This window comes from Mustela lutreola, chromosome 2 (assembly GCF_030435805.1).
Source record: "Mustela lutreola isolate mMusLut2 chromosome 2, mMusLut2.pri, whole genome shotgun sequence".
Taxonomy (NCBI): domain Eukaryota; kingdom Metazoa; phylum Chordata; class Mammalia; order Carnivora; family Mustelidae; genus Mustela; species Mustela lutreola.
Window position 1 is genome coordinate 177,662,785 of NC_081291.1, and position 10,959 is coordinate 177,673,743.

Here is a 10,959-nt window from a genome sequence, read left to right on the forward strand (position 1 = left end):
TCCATGGATATAGGAAAACTCTAGTCTTTACTCTGATTATCAATAGTAGAAGAGATTTTTTTTATTTTTTATTTACTGAACTGTTACCATGTATGGATATTGAATTTTATCAAATGTTTTTCCTATATCTATTGGAATGATTAACGGTTTTCTTCTTTTTCTGTTAATATGACGAGTTATACTGATTAATTTCCAAATATAAAATCAGTATTGCTTTCTTGGACTAAGTTCTATTTAGTTATGCTATATTACAATATATCATATTCTAATATGTTAAATGAATTTTTGAATGTATGTAAGAGATATTGTTCTTTTGTTTTCTTTCTATTTTTTTTAATTTGAGGTATAAATGACACACAATGTTACATTAGTTTCAGTTATACAACTTGGTGATTCAACAGTTCTATATGTTATGCTACCCTACCACAAGTGTAGCTACCATCTGTCACTGTAGAACTCTATTATACCATGGACTATATTCCCTATATTCTACCTTTTATTCCCATGACTTATTCATTCAATAACTACAAACCTGTACCACTCCACTCTGCTTCAGCTATTTTGCCCCCCCATTTGTTCTATGTATTTACAGGTCTGTTTCTGCTTTTTTTAAAAAAACAAAACTCATTTGTTTTATTTTTAGATTCCACATGTAGGTGAAATGGTACAGTGTTGTCTTTCTCTGTCTGCCTCCTTCACTTAGCATAATACCCACTGGGTCCATCTATGTTGTCACAGATGGCAAGATCTTATTCATTTTTATGACTAATATTTCACTAAATATATCTATCTCCTTTATCCATTCATCTATCATTGGACACTTAGGTTGTTTCCATATCTTGGCTATAATAAATAATACTACACATAGTGTTTCTTTTCTGCTTTAATTGGCTCTTTGGTGTAAATAAATAATACTACAATAAACATAGAGGTGCATATATCTTTTTGAATTGTCTTATTGTTTTCTTTAGGTAAATACTCAATAGTAGAATTATTGGATCATATAGTATTTCTATTTTTGTTTTTTGAAGAGCTTCCATAGTGTTTACCATAGTGACTATACCAATTAGCATTCCCATCAATGATGCACAAGGGTTCCTTTTTCTCTACATCTTGATCAACACTTGTTATTTCTTGTCTTTTTGATACTAGCCTTCTGAAGGGTCAGAGGCGATATATCTTCTTGTGGTTTTGATTTGCATTTCCCTGATGATTAGTGATATTGAATATCGTTTCATATGTCTGTTGACCATCTGTATGTCTTCTTTGGGAAAATGTTTATTAGGTCCTCTGCCTGTATTTTAGGTGGATTATTTGTTTTTTTGGTATTGAGTTCTAGGAGTTTTTTATATATTTTGGATATATATTTTTTTAATTTTTAAAGATATTTTTTATTTATTTGACAGACAGAGAGAGAGAGAATCACAAGAAGGCAGGGGGGGGGGGAAACAGTCTCCCTGCCGAGCAGAGAACCCGATGCAGGACTCAATCCCAGGACCCTGGGATCATGACCCGAGCCAAAGGCAGAGGCCTTAACCCACTGAGCCACCAAGGTGCCCCTATATTTTGGATATTAATGTCTTATCAGACATATGAGTTGCAAATATCTCCTCCCTTTCAGTAGGTTGCCTTTTTAAAAAATATTTTATTTTATTTTATTTCTTTTCAGTGTTCCAAAATTCATTGTTTATGCACCACACCCAGTATTCCATGCAGTATGTATCCTTCATAATATCCACCACCAGGATCACCCAAACCTCCATCTCCCTCCCCTCCAAAACCATCTGTATTTCAGAGTCCACAGTCTCTCATGGTTTGTTTTTTTGAAGGTTTCCTTTGCTGGGCAAACCTTTTTATTTTGGTGTAGTTCCAGTAGTTTATTTTTGCTTTTGTTTCCCTTGCCTGAGGAGATATCTTGTGTCTTTGTTTGAATAATGGATTCATAAACTTTTCTTTCTCCTCTATTTTCTGGAAGAATATGTGTGAAATTGGTTTTACTTCTACCTTAAATAATTGGTAGAATTCATCAGTATAACAATCTTTCTACCAGTTTTTTCATGGTAAGATTTTGAGTTACAAATTCAATTTCTTTTACTTTTTTGGTTTTGTTAATTTTTTATATTTTTTTTAGGTTTTGTTAATTTTTATCTATGAAGAAAGTTTCTATTTCACCCAAGTAATTGAATTTTTTGGCAGTAATTGTCTATAATTTTTTTTATTATTCTACTAATATATGTACTATCTGTAATGATGTCCTTTCTTTCAGTTCTAATATTGATAATTTGTATCTTTTCTGTTTTTCTTGAAACTAGAATGTGAATTTTCTCAATTTTTTTCTAAAAGCTCAGGTTTACGTTTTGTTTTTTAAAAGCTTTCTAATCCACTCCTTGCTTTTGTCTCTATTATTTCTGTCTTCTTACTCTGATTTTAATTTACACTTGAAGAAATGCCTTATAAACTCCTATGGATTATTATTGATTATTGGTTTTAGACCTTTTATTTTATAATATAAGCAAATAAAAGAACAAATTCACCATAAAAAGCTAATTGTTCTCACTGATTTTGACATTATATTTTCATTCTTAGTTCAAAGTATTTTCTAATTTTCTTTGTGATTTCTTCTTTAATATATGGGATATTTAGAACAGTAATTTTTAATTTACAAATACTTGAAGATTTCCCCCTTAGTTTTCTGTTATTATTTCCTAATTCAATTCTGTTTTAGTCAGAGAGTATATTACATATATTTCAATCCTCTCCGATTTATTAAGACTTATCTTATGGGCCATTAAATAGTCTATTTTAAGCAATCTTTAGTATGAAATTGAAGAGTGTATATTATTCAGTGATTGGATGGTATGTCCTATAAATGTCAGTTTGATCAAGTCAATTGATAATGTTGTTCAAGTCATTAGTATTTTTTGCTGATTTCCACTTACTTTTATCAAGAAAAAGATGTTGGAACCTCCAACTATAATTAGATTTTGTCTTCTTTTCCTTTTTTGTTCTTTCAGTTTTTCCTTTGTGTAATTTGAAACTTTGTTATTAGGTGCATAAACATTTAAGATTGTTATTTGTGTTTGTTTTTTTAATGAGTGGACTCCTTTTTCATTAGGAAACATACTTCATTACCCCTAATAATATTCCTTATTCTGAAATCTACTTTGTCTGATATTTATATGCTACTCCAGGTTTGATTGGTGCTTTCATGTTGTATTTTTCATCCCTTTACTATTAATCTATATTTTTAATATTTAATGTATATCTTTTTTTAAAATCAAGACTTTGATAATCTTTGCCTTTTAATTGGTATTTAGGCTATTTGCATTTAATGTAATTTTGGCACATTTGGGTTTAAATCTACCATGTTGAATTTATTTTCTAATTATTCCACTTGTTATTTATTTTTCTCTTTTCTTACTTTTTACAGATTAATTGAATATTTGAAATTGAATATATCATTTTATTTCCATTATTGGCTTGTTAACTATTCCATTTGGTTTAATACATTATTTTTTCTTTAAAGAGTTAATTATCTCTTGAAGATGATAATTAGATATCTTTTAAAGAAGGTAATTAGAAAAAAAAAAAAGTCTCCTGGTCATTTATTTATATTTCTGTCACTCTCTCAAAACTGTTTATTTTGTTTGTTTTTTAAGACATTTATCATGGTTGGACTCAGACCGCAAATTTTGCCTTTTGGATAACTGCTCGACCTTTAGGGTTTTTTTTTTGTTTGTTTTTCTTTTTTTTTTAAATTCTTAGCTGAGTGGCTTAAAGTCAGCTCCATGCATTCATAGCTCATGGGTACCAAGAGATTTAGGCAGAGTGCATATGCAGAAACTGTGGCACTCCCTCCTTAGTGTGCTCTTTTTCTGGATACTCCCTCAATTTCCAGCAATTGCACTCGAATTTCCAGGCCTGAAAGACACAGTGTTTTCTACTGAGTTTTAGCCATTTACATGGTGCTAAGTGCAGCTTGATCTCAAGCTAAAATATTTACCTTCTAATTCCAGAATTTACCTGATGTTTTGTGTTATTCAATTCTTTCATGTAATTTCCTTGGCATTTTGTCCAGAGTTCATGGTTATTATTTGCAGGAAAGTCAATCTAGTAGAACATATTTGTCTATGCTACAAGGAGACCTATGTCTATGTATGTCAGACATAGTATCTATGAAGACCAGTTTGGGACCCCAATGCAGACCTTTTTTTATTCATAACTCCCTACTTTCAGAAATTTTGTCCCAAAATTTCTAGCTGCCTCAGCCTTCCCAGGTCTAATCCCCATCTCTTAAGCTCAGTGTCACCAACTGTACTTTGTCTGCATTTCCCCACCCTGTATTATGTTTCGTTATTGGCCCCAAGCAGGAAGCCAGTATGAATGTAAAGTTCAACTTTGAGTGTGTAAGACTGATGATTCACAGACCTGTACCCCTGAAGCAAATAATACATTATATGTTAATAATAATAATAATAATAAAATTTAAAAAAATAATAAAGCTCACCTTTGTTTTTTCACCTTCTCTTAGGCATCCCAGTCCTGCATTTTCTCTTTTATCATATTGGAAAATAGTTGTTTCATATATTTTGCCAATTGTTTACAGCAGGAGATTAATTTCAGTTTTTGTTATTTCATTATAGTTGGAAGAAACTTTGTGGCTTTATTTTTAAAATAGTATTTGAGATCTTTCTCACTTCTCTCTGTCTCTCTCTCAAATAAATAAGATATTTAAAAAAATGGGGTGGCTGGGTGGCTCAGTTGGTTAAGCATTTGCCTTAGACTCAGGTCATGATCCAGGAGTCCTGGAATCAACATCCCCCCATCTGCATCTGACTGCTCAGCAGCTATCTGCTTCCCCTTCTGCCCCTCTGCCCCTCGCCCCACTTGTACTCTCTTTCTCATTCTCTCTCTCCCTCAAATAAATAAATAAGATCTTAAAAAAATAGTAATTGAGGAATACAAAATAGATAATTATGCCCATTTATACATATTTTGAAGCACTGTTCCTACTTTTTAAAAGAATACTTACTGTAGAATATGTGGAAAATATAGGAACAAGAAAATAAAATTCTAAAATCTAACCAACAACAGACAATTGATATTAACATATAAATGTATTTCCTGGAGTTCTTATAGGTTTTTTAAAAGATTTTTCAACATTATAAATGTGTTAGTATAATGTGCATTTATTCTATATTAAATAACATATATACTATATGTTATATATATATATACTATATAATTTTAATACATTTTAATTTTAATATATACATTTTATATCATATATAATTTTAATTTTTTAAACGATTTTGTTTATTTATTTGACAGATAGAGAGCACAAGTAAGCAGAGCAGCAGGCAGAGGGAGAGGGAGAAGCAGGCTCCCCACTCAAGGGGAAGCCTAATGCAGGGCTTGATCCCGGGACCCTGGGATCATGACCTGAGCCAAAGGCAGCCACTTAACTGAGTGAGCCATCCAGGTGCCGCTATATCATATATATAACTTTAAGTAGTTTTAAGGGATTATTCGGGGACTCACGGTATGATGACAGCTAATATTTGTCCCTGGGTTGTTTATTTTTCTCTCCTCATTAAGCAAAATTACTCAGATCATTTAGTATGACTTTTGGCCATGCAAAAAATATTTACTGAAGATACTTAGCTGGGTTTTGCTCTGTGTATCTCTGTTTTATGGGGATGGGTGAGGAAAGTCTTTTGGCAAAGTGTTTCATGCATGAATAGTTTCACTACCCTAAAAACTGCCTGTGCACTACCACTTCTTCCCAGTCTACTACCCCTGAGCCCCTGGTGACCGCTGATCTTGTTAGGATCTCCATAGTTTTACTTTTTCTAGAATGTCATATAGTTGAAATCACACAATTTGTACCCTTTTCAGATTCGCTTCTTTCACTTAGCAATATACATTTAAGCCCCTCTATGTCTTTTTATGATTTGATAGCTCATTTCTTTTATTGCTGAATTATATTCCATTGTGTAGATGCACCAGTTTATTTATCCATTGATCTATTGAAGGACATCATGATTTCTTTTAAGTTTTGGCAATTATAAATAAGAACTTATTTGGCAATTATAAACAAAACGTACATGTGCAGGCTTTTGTTTGAACACAAGTTTTCAATTAATTTGGGTACTTAGGTGAGAATGTGTTAGTTTTGTTAGAAATTGCAAATGGTCTTCCAAAAAGGCATACCATTTCTTATCTTTTAATTTTTATTATATAGAAGTTTTAAACTTTGATTTAGCCCAATGTATTACTTTCATGATTTGTAACTTTTGCTTTCTATTTTTTTTAACTTTGACTTTTAAAAAATGCTATAAAATCTAAAATACTCTATAAAATCTCTGTGATAGTTTAAAATTTTATTTTTACATTAATTTCTTGAACCTGTCATTTTTTTCCTTCCACATTCTGTCCCAAATCTAATTTTGCCTCTTATCTTCAACATAACTACACTCTTCAAGCCAGATCAGTCTGCCTGTTGGCTCCAAAATGATTCATCAAGAGCCCTACTTCCATGCCCTTGATCATGTTGGTTCCCATGCCTAAAGATTTCATTTCTGTCTAAGTTTAAGTTCTACACTTTCTTCAAACTTGAACTGAGTTCAGTCTCCCCTTTGTGGTCTCCTCTGAACTTTTTTCCTTTGCTTTTAAGACCCTTCTCTCATTTTTCAGATCCAGGATGTAATATTAACACTTGGGTCAGTAATTTCTGAGTATTTTATTAGCAGCCTAAATATAAGAAAGGACTGGTCATGGAAGAAAATACCACATCTTAAGGATTTTCTAGATGGTATTTCATTTATTTATATATTGTGGGAACTCTTAATTTTTCACACATCTCCTAATTTATTCCTCTGCTCTAAATGATGGGGTGTTCTATTTGTCTTGGAAAAGCAAAGTCCCATATTTTATTTCTTATTAAAAAGTTATGCTTGGTTTAGACATTCATAAGATGAAATAATAATGCTTTGTGGTTATGGAATATATTCCATTTAATATACATCACTACGCAGTGTTCAGTAGATAGTAGATTCAAATATCAGTATATATTATTCTTTCCCACATCAGTAGCATTGCACACATAGTGTGAGAATCTATAGCCCAAATAAGCCACAATTAGGCAACTGCCAACATTCCTGTTTTAGAGAAGCTTGAATTCTTGGCCTGGGTGTGGCTTATGACTTTCAATTTAGATCTGATCTTTTTACATATCCCAACAAATTTCCTAACCAAGTGCCATTAGTCAGACTTTCCCCATCACCATCTCCCTACACCCAGACTCTGCCTTCCTCATCAGTGACTAAAGAGAAGCAGAGCCATGTTGTCCTTTAAGTGTTTATCTGGGTGGAGAAAAAAATAGTATGCTTGATATTCAATTCATTTTCCCAGCTAGGATAGGCTTCTCTGCAAGAATGTATCACTGTCAAAGTTTTACAAATATTTATCAAAAAAACTCTGTTGTCTTTAAAACAAAAAGTTGGAGATTCCTCCTTCCACCAGCAGAATGTCATGGGTCTGGATAAACGACAAAGTTTTCCCTTAAAAGATTGGACACGGGGTGCCTGGGTGGCTCAGTGGGTTAAGCCTCTGCCTTCAGCTCAGGTCATGATCCCAAGGTCCTGGCATCTAGCCCCCCATCAGACTCTCTGCTCAGCAGGGGGCCTGCATACCCCCCCACCTGCCTCTCTGCCTACTTGTGATCTCTCTCTCTCTCTCTGTCAAATAAATAAATAAAATCTTTTAAAACAATAAAAAAAAAAACTGGACACATTCAGAATGAAAGAATAAGATAGGTCACAATCAGGATGGCATGAGAGACTCTACTCACCAAGGTCAAAGAACTTGAGACATTACAGAGCAAACTCTACCTCATCCAAGTTTTGCTATATTATTCTATTATTTTCCTCTAGAATACTTTGATGATGGAGGTGCTGGTGCTTCTTTTTAGATAGGGGATATCACAAGGATTACAAACATTAAATAACATTAATATTAATAATATCAATATTAAATAACGGTTCATAGTGGTGGAATTATTGCATTATTTACTCTTCTGTCTTTTTTCTTGATGTTTTAATTTTGGTTATTAGAATTAAAAAAGAACTTACAGTGTACCATGAACCTACATTTTCCACCAGAGTTAGAATACAAAGTGGAGGATGCAGAGGATGAGATTTGTATAGAGTCAAAACTAATCCTGGTCTTATAGGAAGGTACACATTGGAGATCAGAATAGCATCTCTCAAGTAGTCCAGTGCAGCTCTTTTATTCAGCATTGGAATAGGTCACTTTTATTTGGACGGAGCACCATGTAAAGCAGTTGACTTGTATTTACGTTGTGTAAAACACTGTTTTTAAAAATACACATTTTTTTACACAGTCTGTATCTAGTAAGGATGCATACTAAATCTAATAAAAATATACATTTTTCCATAGTCTTAACCTAGTGAAGAGAGATACACTGTGAGAGGTGCTCTGGAACTGAGATCAATAGAGGAAACAGTAGAGTTCAGACTCCCATATCATGCTCAGATTATAACATTATTATTAAGTGGACAAATGGATGGAATTGATGAATTTGGATTTGGTTGCATTTGTTTGTCTTGTTTTGTCTTCTTTTAGAGCCTGTGTGGTGGTGCTTGTATGGTAAATTTGCATAAGTTAAGTACTTAAAAATACAACTTCACCATAAAATTGGTAAAACTGTCACCAACAATTTAGGAGTATAAAAATGTCTTTGATATTTAGTGTCTGTTTTTGTCCAGTAATGGTAACATAATATATGTCTATGTATTAGAAATTGGCTTGAAATACTGACTTATAACCTACTTCTCCAACTTATCTTGGCAGCTTCTACTCATCCTTAAGATTCACACATACCAAATTATTTTATGCAGTTGCCCAAAAGACCATGGTGTTTATAGCCCCATGTGCCTTCGTATATGCTGTTGCTACTACTCAGGACTTGGCAGAGTCCTAATTCTGCTTCACATTCTCAATACCCCAAACCCACCTGGAAACGTACTCCTCATCTCTTCAAAACTAGATCAAGCATTACTACTTCAGTGAAATTTTCACTGATTCTGTATTATCATTGCACTTAATACATGCTTTAATTAGCATATTTGTACTGTATTTACTTTTATGTTTATCTCTTCAATTAGAGCATCCATTTAAGAGTGATGTTTGTTAATATCTGACTTTGTATCCTCATGAACTCCCAAATCATTCTTCATGATTATTCAATAAGTAATTAATAGTCATTTCTCCTCAGGATATTAAGTACAAAAACCAAAAAACAAAAACAAAAAAAAGAAGAGGCTAATTCAGTGTGAGTAATCCAAGCTAAAATACCATTTTCCCTCAGTTTTTGTTGTCTGTCACCATACTTTTACATGTGTCCATTGGAAATGCAAGCCTGTCTACATTTTCCATAGGATCTGATCTCTGTAAAAAAAGGAGAAACCACCACATGCTTTCCAGGAGCTTTCCCTCAAGAGTGTTTGGTGCTTCGCTACAAGTTCTGCATACTCTGGGTATACCAGGGGCCTGGCGTTTATCTTCCCTATCAGTTGAAACCACACACTTTAACTCATAATTGGTGAAAAGATAATTTCCCACTCAAACTGGGATGTAAGCCGAGTTCCAGTAGGGAATCCAGAGTGATGGGAGAATTTCTGCTTTCTCCTAAAATCACAGAAAGGTGAAGTATACTCAGTGAACCTACTGAATTTTAGAGGTACAACATTGCATGATAAAGGGAAGATGTCATTCCTCCCTAATGCTATCCTATATCTTCTGACATTTCCCATCACTTTATTAAGTGATTAAGCTCTTGTTTATAAAGTTAGTGTGCTAGAGATGCCCTAACTTATTCATAAGCATTTCTGTAAGTATTTGAAATTGTATTCATTTTTATTCACTTGAATTTTTAAAAAAATAAATACTGCTAAAACAAAAGCATAGATATAACTAGTATTGAAAGAGTCCACTTTAATTATAGAATATCATAGTTGAGAGTGGTTTCAGACAGAAGTTATAATCTTTAAAAAAAGGAAATATTCTTTATAGCCTCTTTTGACATATAAGGAAAAGCAGCAGGCCTGAAAAGATGTTATGACTTTCCTCAAGGTCACCTAGCCATAGTTTAATTCTTGGACTTTAACCAGCTCTTTAGAGCTTCAGACAGTGTTCTCTCTCTTAAAAGGTGATGAAATTTAGGGTGAGATTGAAATAAATACCAATAATTTAGTGTAATAGAAGATTATTAAAAATAATTTTGGGCTGCAAATTAGAAATGATAGGCATTCCCTTCAAAGAATATGTATATAAATAAAGTTGACTAAAGTTAGAAATGACACTGGTGTATAGCCAAAGGAAAATTACTATCAAATGTACAGTGGTGCAAGTGAAATAAATGAATACAGTTAAGATGTCTAGGTCTTCAAATGGTTCAGTGCCTGTTATAATTTTTAAAATCCTTTTTAGTAACTCATCAGTTATCGAGTATATATAAAGAGAAATGGCCAAGATTAAAAATAGATGAAAGTAATTTTCTCATGAAGATATTGATTTTTCCCAAGAAATAACCATTCTTGCTAACACAAAAAAATTCTTCACATGTGTAAGACATGTGGAATCTTTCTACCCCAGGGTCTTAAAATCCTGGACTACGTGGATGATTATAATTTAGGGCCATTAGGTTTTATTTCCTTGTCTTTTGTAGAATTTTATCCAAAATTTTCCAACCAAGTCAGATATTAATGTATGTCTTAGCAATTGTCTTATAACCAAGGAGAGTACTCCATTGATTCTGTCCCTAATATCTGGATTTGCCACATAAAAAGTGACCAAAGGAAATTTTTCATGTTTGAAAAATGTACACAAAAATTATTAAATGTACTAATTTCTTCTAAAAGTATGTGTAAACTAGAC

At 32.8% G+C, this 10,959-nt stretch overlaps 1 long non-coding RNA gene across 2 annotated transcripts in view; it reads right to left on the minus strand.

The window, feature by feature from the left end:
- The window catches only part of LOC131825210 (uncharacterized), a 93,390-nt gene that overhangs the window by 56,903 nt on the left and 25,528 nt on the right, over positions 1–10,959 (minus strand). The gene's annotated exons all lie outside the window — the stretch shown is intronic.